Source organism: Oncorhynchus mykiss, chromosome 3, assembly GCF_057628025.1.
Source record: "Oncorhynchus mykiss isolate SJ-2025 chromosome 3, ASM5762802v1, whole genome shotgun sequence".
Lineage (NCBI taxonomy): Eukaryota > Metazoa > Chordata > Actinopteri > Salmoniformes > Salmonidae > Oncorhynchus > Oncorhynchus mykiss.
Window position 1 is genome coordinate 4,856,577 of NC_143024.1, and position 8,973 is coordinate 4,865,549.

An 8,973-nucleotide genomic window follows, 5' to 3' on the forward strand; every position below is an offset into this window, starting at 1 on the left:
GGTTATCTGCACCAAACTCCCTCCTTCCCTACAGGTGGTCTGGTTCATCAGGTTATCTGCACCAAACTCCCTCCCTACAGGTGGTCTGGTTCATCAGGTTATCTGCACCAAACTCCCTCCCTACAGGTGGTCTGGTTCATCAGGTTATCTGCACCAAACTCCCTCCCTACAGGTGGTCTGGTTCATCAGGTTATCTGCACCAAACTCCCTCCCTACAGGTGGTCTGGTTCATCAGGTTATCTGCACCAAACTCCCTCCAGACAGATTGATGGTCTGGTTCAACCGGTTTATCTGCACCAAACTCCCTCCAGACAGATGGTCTGTCAGGCTCTGCAGGCTACAACAGACAGAAGAAGACAGAATACATGTACATTTCTCACCCTGTAAGTTGACACCCTGAACATGGCAATATGTGTTTAATAAACACAGCTAAACTCCCCTTTAATCACCAGATCTTTAGCGAAGCCCCTCAGACATCCTGTTTTACAACCGCAGAGGAGCTGGTGTGATTGTGATTACTCCATGAATATGTACGGAGTCGTAAGATACCTATTACAGAATTGGTTACTGTGTGAAGGTTCACTGTCTCCATCTGTGGTTACAGTAATGTAAGAAGAGGATTTAGCCTCAGTCTCCATGTTGCAGTCAGCAGTCTGGACCCTCTTGTACAGAGCTAGTGAGACCAGAGGATTTAGCCTCAGTCTCCATGTTGCAGTCAGCAGTCTGGACCCTCTTGTACAGAGCTAGTGAGACCAGAGGATTTAGCCTCAGTCTCCATGTTGCAGTCAGCAGTCTGGATCCTCTTGTACAGAGCTAGTGAGACCCGAGGATTTAGCCTCAGTCACCATGTTGCATTCAGCATTCTGGATCCTCTTGTACAGAGCTACTGGATCAATAACCAGGTGTGTGGGAGGCTGTGATCCACTATTGCTGTATCAATAACCAGGTGTGTGGGGAGGCTGTGATCCACTATTACTGTATCAATAACCAGGTGTGTGGGGAGGCTGGGATCCACTATTGCTGTATCAATAACCAGGTGTGTGGGGAGGCTGTGATCCACTATTGCTGTATCAATAACCAGGTGTGTGGGGAGGCTGTGATCCACTATTGCTGTATCAATAACCAGGTGTGTGGGGAGGCTGGGATCCACTATTACTGTATCAATAACCAGGTGTGTGGGGAGGCTGGGATCCACTATTACTGTATCAATAACCAGGTATGTGGGGAGACTGGGATCCACTATTACTGTATCAATAACCAGGTGTGTGGGGAGGCTGGGATCCACTATTATTGTATCAATAACCAGGTGTGTAGGAGGCTTGGATCCACTATTACTGTATCAATAACCAGGTGTGTGGGGAGGCTGGGATCCACTATTACTGTATCAATAACCAGGTGTGTGGGGAGGCTGGGATCCACTATTACTGTATCAATAACCAGGTGTGTGGGGAGGCTGGGATCCACTATTACTGTATCAATAACCAGGTGTGTGGGGGGGCTGGGATCCACTATTACTGTATCAATAACCAGGTGTGTGGGGAGGCTGGGATCCACTATTACTGTATCAATAACCAGGTGTGTGGGGGGAGGCTGGGATCCACTATTACTGTATCAATAACCAGGTGTGTGGGGAGGCTGGGATCCACTATTACTGTATCAATAACCAGGTGTGTGGGGAGGCTGGGATCCACTATTACTGTATCAATAACCAGGTGTGTAGGAGGCTGGGATCCACTATTACTGTATCAATAACCAGGTGTGTGGGGAGGCTGGGATCCACTATTACTGTATCAATAACCAGGTGTGTGGGGAGGCTGGGATCCACTATTACTGTATCAATAACCAGGTGTGTGGGAGGCTGGGATCCACTATTACTGTATCAATAACCAGGTGTGTGGGGAGGCTGGGATCCACTATTACTGTATCAATAACCAGGTGTGTAGGGGGGCTGGGATCCACTATTACTGTATCAATAACCAGGTGTGTGGGGAGGCTGGGATCCACTATTACTGTATCAATAACCAGGTGTGTGGGGAGGCTGGGATCCACTATTACTGTATCAATAACCAGGTGTGTGGGGAGGCTGGGATCCACTATTACTGTATCAATAACCAGGTGTGTGGGGGGAGGCTGGGATCCACTATTACTGTATCAATAACCAGGTGTGTGGGGAGGCTGGGATCCACTATTACTGTATCAATAACCAGGTGTGTAGGGGGGCTGGGATCCACTATTACTGTATCAATAACCAGGTGTGTGGGGAGGCTGGGATCCACTATTACTGTATCAATAACCAGGTGTGTGGGGAGGCTGGGATCCACTATTGCTGTATCAATAACCAGGTGTGTGGGGAGGCTGGGATCCACTATTACTGTATCAATAACCAGGTGTGTGGGGAGGCTGGGATCCACTATTACTGTATCAATAACCAGGTATGTGGGGAGGCTGGGATCCACTATTACTGTATCAATAACCAGGTGTGTAGGAGGCTTGGATCCACTATTACTGTATCAATAACCAGGTGTGTGGGGAGGCTGGGATCCACTATTACTGTATCAATAACCAGGTGTGTGGGGAGGCTGGGATCCACTATTACTGTATCAATAACCAGGTGTGTAGGAGGCTTGGATCCACTATTACTGTATCAATAACCAGGTGTGTGGGGAGGCTGGGATCCACTATTACTGTATCAATAACCAGGTGTGTGGGGAGGCTGGGATCCACTATTACTGTATCAATAACCAGGTGTGTGGGGAGGCTGGGATCCACTATTACTGTATCAATAACCAGGTGTGTGGGGAGGCTGGGATCCACTATTACTGTATCAATAACCAGGTGTGTGGGGAGGCTGGGATCCACTATTACTGTATCAATAACCAGGTGTGTGGGGAGGCTGGGATCCACTATTACTGTATCAATAACCAGGTGTGTGGGGAGGCTGGGATCCACTATTACTGTATCAATAACCAGGTGTGTGGGGAGGCTGGGATCCACTATTACTGTATCAATAACCAGGTGTGTGGGGGGAGGCTGGGAGGTGTGTGGGGGGAGGCTGGGATCCACAGAAGCACTGTAATTCGTTCATCTGGAATGTTTGACCTTTGTCTGAACTCATTAGGGGGAATATTGTCATTTTGGCCCACTCCCTCTCTCACCTGAATAAATAACCTTTTTCAGCCATCCTATATCTCAATTATTCACGTGAAAAAAACATAGCTCATCCTTTATAAATTCACAGTGGGTTCTGACTTGTAGTTTTCCCCTCAGCTGCTATACAGAGAGGCGTAAAACATTAATGAAAACTGTAAATAAATAGATAGACAAATCCACGTTCAATGCTCTGTAAACTCTGGCATGCACAAATGATATTGGAACATTTAGTTTAATCTCCCTCAAACCCCATGGAGCAGAAAATAAACCGTGATGAGCCAAAGCTGAGCAGCAACTGCAACAGATGCTGACAAGTCTCTCTCAAATCCTATTGGCCATTTTACTTCCTGATGATTCAGTCTTTAACCGACATGTTTTCACCTTTCACGTCATTCCAATATTTTTGTTGTTGTTGCAGTAGGGTGTTTTGAATTAAAGGATTCTATGAATCTGGTTTGGGGTGGGCGTGTTTTGCGCGCCCAATCAGCATTGAGTTGAGCTCAACTTGTGGGTTGTCCTGGCGCAGCAAAACTCCACCCCACAAGGGAGGCTTGGCTTCACACCAAATCAAATCACAGTCCTAAGCAAAATGTCATCATTGTCAGAAAAAAAAATGTGTCTGTTTCTGGTCTGCTTATGTTGATGTGCTACAGTAGCTAGTTTGCTAAATCTGCACTTTTCTAAACCATCGATTGAGATGTGGATTTGTGGTTTTGACTTAATTATCTGTACAGGTCAATGAATATGACGGTGATTCGGATCTCACCATAAATGCATATGTTGTGCCATCGGCCTGAAACGATTGAAGTTCAATATTTATCCTGGATGTTGTCTAGTAGGCTCAAATTAACTAGGGAGTTAACTTAGCTGGTTCATATGTTGTCCATGCGATGAAGTGACTCTGTACTGGTACTCCTTGTATATAGTCTCATTACTACCTGGTATCACTGCACAGTGACTCTGTACTTCTGGTATATAGTCTCATTACTACCTGGTACCCCTGCACAGTGACTCTGTACTCCTTGTATATAGTCTCATTACTACCTGGTACCCCTGCACAGTGACTGGTACTCCTTGTATATAGTCTCATTACTACCTGGTACCCCTGCACAGTGACTCTGTACTCCTTGTATATAGTCTCATTACTACCTGGTACCCCTGCACAGTGACTCTGTACTCCTTGTATATAGTCTCATTACTACCTGGTACCCCTGCATTGACTCTGTACTGGTACTCCTTGTATATAGTCTCATTACTACCTGGTATCACTGCACAGTGACTCTGTACTCCTTGTATATAGTCTCATTACTACCTGGTACCCCTGACTCTGTACTGGTACTCCTTGTATATAGTCTCATTACTACCTGGTACCCCTGCATTGACTCTGTACTGGTACTCCTTGTATATAGTCTCATTACTACCTGGTATCACTGCACAGTGACTCTGTACTCCTTGTATATAGTCTCATTACTACCTGGTACCCCTGCACAGTGACTCTGTACTCCTTGTATATAGTCTCATTACTACCTGGTACCCCTGACTCTGTACTGGTACTCCTTGTATATAGTCTCATTACTATCTGGTACCCCTGCACAGTGACTCTGTACTGGTACTCCTTGTATATAGTCTCATTACTACCTGGTATCACTGCACAGTGACTCTGTACTCCTGGTATATAGTCTCATTACTACCTGGTACCCCTGCACAGTGACTCTGTACTCCTTGTATATAGTCTCATTACTACCTGGTACCCCTGCACAGTGACTCTGTACTCCTTGTATATAGTCTCATTACTACCTGGTACCCCTGCATTGACTCTGTACTGGTACTCCTTGTATATAGTCTCATTACTACCTGGTATCACTGCACAGTGACTCTGTACTCCTTGTATATAGTCTCATTACTACCTGGTACCCCTGCATTGACTCTGTACTGGTACTCCTTGTATATAGTCTCATTACTACCTGGTATCACTGCACAGTGACTCTGTACTCCTTGTATATAGTCTCATTACTACCTGGTATCACTGCACAGTGACTCTGTACTCCTTGTATATAGTCTCATTACTACCTGGTATCACTGCACAGTGACTCTGTACTCCTTGTATATAGTCTCATTACTACCTGGTATCACTGCACAGTGACTCTGTACTCCTTGTATATAGTCTCATTACTACCTGGTACCCCTGCACAGTGACTCTGTACTCCTTGTATATAGTCTCATTACTACCTGGTACCCCTGCATTGACTCTGTACTGGTACTCCTTGTATATAGTCTCATTACTATCTGGTACCCCTGCACAGTGACTCTGTACTCCTTGTATATAGTCTCATTACTATCTGGTACCCCTGCACAGTGACTCTGTACTCCTTGTATATAGTCTCATTACTACCTGGTACCCCTGCACATTGACTCTGTACTGGTACTCCTTGTATATAGTCTCATTACTACCTGGTAACCCTGCACAGTGACTCTGTACTCCTTGTATATAGTCTCATTACTACCTGGTACCCCTGCACAGTGACTCTGTACTCCTTGTATATAGTCTCATTACTACCTGGTACCCCTGCACAGTGACTCTGTACTGGTACTCCTTGTATATAGTCTCATTACTACCTGGTAACCCTGCACAGTGACTCTGTACTCCTTGTATATAGTCTCATTACTACCTGGTACCCCTGCACATTGACTCTGTACTGGTACTCCTTGTATATAGTCTCATTACTACCTGGTACCCCTGCACAGTGACTCTGTACTCCTGGTATATAGTCTCATTACTACCTGGTACCCCTGCATTGACTCTGTACTGGTACTCCTTGTATATAGTCTCATTACTACCTGGTACCCCTGCACAGTGACTCTGTACTCCTTGTATATAGTCTCATTACTACCTGGTACCCCTGCACATTGACTCTGTACTGGTACTCCTTGTATATAGTCTCATTACTACCTGGTACCCCTGCACAGTGACTCTGTACTCCTTGTATATAGTCTCATTACTACCTGGTACCCCTGCACAGTGACTCTGTACTCCTTGTATATAGTCTCATTACTATCTGGTACCCCTGCACAGTGACTCTGTACTCCTTGTTGTCACGAACCGGCTCAAAGCCCGTAACAAAGGGAGACAACGTGGAGATAAGGAGTAACAAAATATATATTTATTAACTAAAGCAACTAAGGAAAATATACAATGATGTGTGTAATCAGTAGTGTAAGTGAGTTTTGCGTGCATGAATGTGATAATGCAGGGTGTTGAAAGGTGCCAAAGCAAACAAACAAAAGGCCACCAAGAACCACAACACAATCTACAAAGGTGTCTGCATGGAGAGAGTCTCCTCCATGAATGTGGAAGAGGTCTATTTATCCTGGGAGACACCTGGCCCAGGTGTTTCCCATGAAGCTGACGACCCTCCCAACTCCGCCCACCGGCATCCTAATAAGGAAACAAGAACAAAGACAGAATACAGCAGACAGAGTGGGAGGGTCATCACATTCCCCCCCATAAAACCGGGGACCAACAAGGACCCCGGAACAACATACCAGCCTCTGCGTCCCAAATTGACACAGCCTCTGCGTCCCAAATTGACACAGCCTCTGCGTCCCAAATTGACACAGCCTCTGCGTCCCAAATTGACACAGCCTCTGCGTCCCAAATTGACACAGCCTCTGCGTCCCAAATTGACACAGCCCCTGCGTCCCAAATTGACACAGCCCCTGCGTCCCAAATTGACACAGCCCCTGCGTCCCAAATTAATGAGGGGTTATGTGTTCACACCTCCACCTGCCCCAGCCAACCTCCTCCTCCCCAGACCTCAGCAACCTTTGCGCATAGGAAGCAATATTTAAGAGGAAAGAAGAACACAAGACCAGGAGGGAACAGACAGGAAAGATAGAACATGACAACCCCAACCAATGGTCAGTCACGTAAACATTCAGGAACATGGCACAAAAGACCACAACAGCTACAAACTCCAACGAAAAGAACATCAGGGTCCTTCTTAATTTTTTACAACTCCCAACGATTCCTAGTCACTTCCAACGATTCCTAGTCACTTCCAACGATTCATAGTCACTTCCAACGATTCATAGTCACTTCCAACGATTCATAGTCACTTCCAACGAAACAGAATTTCACTAATTTCAATAATTTAACCTTGTAGTGTTCAGCGATCTTCAACAGCTGTTCTTTAGTACCTAATTCTAACAGTTCCTCTGATGAAAGCGAATGAACTTGTCTACATGAGACACCATAGTCATAAGTAAATAATCTTGCTCAACCCCTCTGCTGAGCACATCAGACCACAACCAGAGAAATGACAATCACCCTGAGCACCACAGAAGAGAGATGAGATACGGAGCTTCCCCAAAACCTACAATAACTCAACCCTAGTCTTCATGCAGATTTGCGGTGGGTATTTACGCACTGTAGCCCGCTGGCAAGGAAATAGAACTCCCCAGCATGCTGGCAAATTCCACCAAGCCACTGATGTGCCCCCGAGACAACTGCTCAGTCCACAGACACCACACAAAAATAACAAACATTTAACCATGCCCAACATGTCCAAAATTGAAACACGTCGCTAAGCCTATCAGGGGAAAAGGCTATAGCTCCAGGTAGCAAGTTCCACTACCCTACACAAATCTCCTACCGAGGTACACAGCCGATTTACTCACCTCCTCAGACTGATGTCCCAACAGAAAGTAGAACAAACGTTTCCAGGCTAGGCAGGGCCTTTGCCTATTGAGGGTATCGACGTTATCCTTGGGAATAACTTGGCTGGTGAGCGTGTATGGCCTGCCGTGTTTCCATCTCTAGTGGTTTCCACTAAGCCGTCATTTGTTGGGATTCCTGATGAGAGTGTACAGAGTTTCCCAGAGGTGTTCTCTGCGTGTGCAGTGACACGCAGACGTTTATAGTCTCATTACTACCTGGTACCCCTGCACATTGACTCTGTACTGGTACTCCTTGTATATAGTCTCATTACTACCTGGTAACCCTGCACAGTGACTCTGTACTCCTGGTATATAGTCTCATTACTACCTGGTACCCCTGCACAGTGACTCTGTACTGGTACTCCTTGTATATAGTCTCATTACTACCTGGTACCCTGCACAGTGACTCTGTACTGGTACTCCTTGTATATAGTCTCATTACTACCTGGTACCCCTGCACAGTGACTGGTACTCCTTGTATATAGTCTCATTACTACCTGGTACCCCTGCACAGTGACTATGTACTCCTTGTATATAGTCTCATTACTACCTGGTACCCCTGCACAGTGACTCTGTACTCCTTGTATATAGTCTCATTACTATCTGGTACCCCTGCACAGTGACTCTGTACTCCTTGTATATAGTCTCATTACTACCTGGTACCCCTGCACAGTGACTCTGTACTGGTACTCCTTGTATATAGTCTCATTACTACCTGGTACCCCTGCATTGACTCTGTACTGGTACTCCTTGTATATAGTCTCATTACTACCTGGTACCCCTGCACCTTGACTCTGTACTGGTACTCCTTGTATATAGTCTCATTACTATCTGGTACCCCTGCACAGTGACTCTGTACTCCTTGTATATAGTCTCATTACTACCTGGTACCCCTACACAGTGACTCTGTACTCCTTGTATATAGTCTCATTACTACCTGGTACCCCTGCACAGTGACTCTGTACTCCTTGTATATAGTCTCATTACTACCTGGTACCCCTGCACAGTGACTCTGTACTCCTTGTATATAGTCTCATTACTACCTGGTACCCCTGCACAGTGACTCTGTACTCCTTGTATATAGTCTCATTACTACCTGGTACCCCT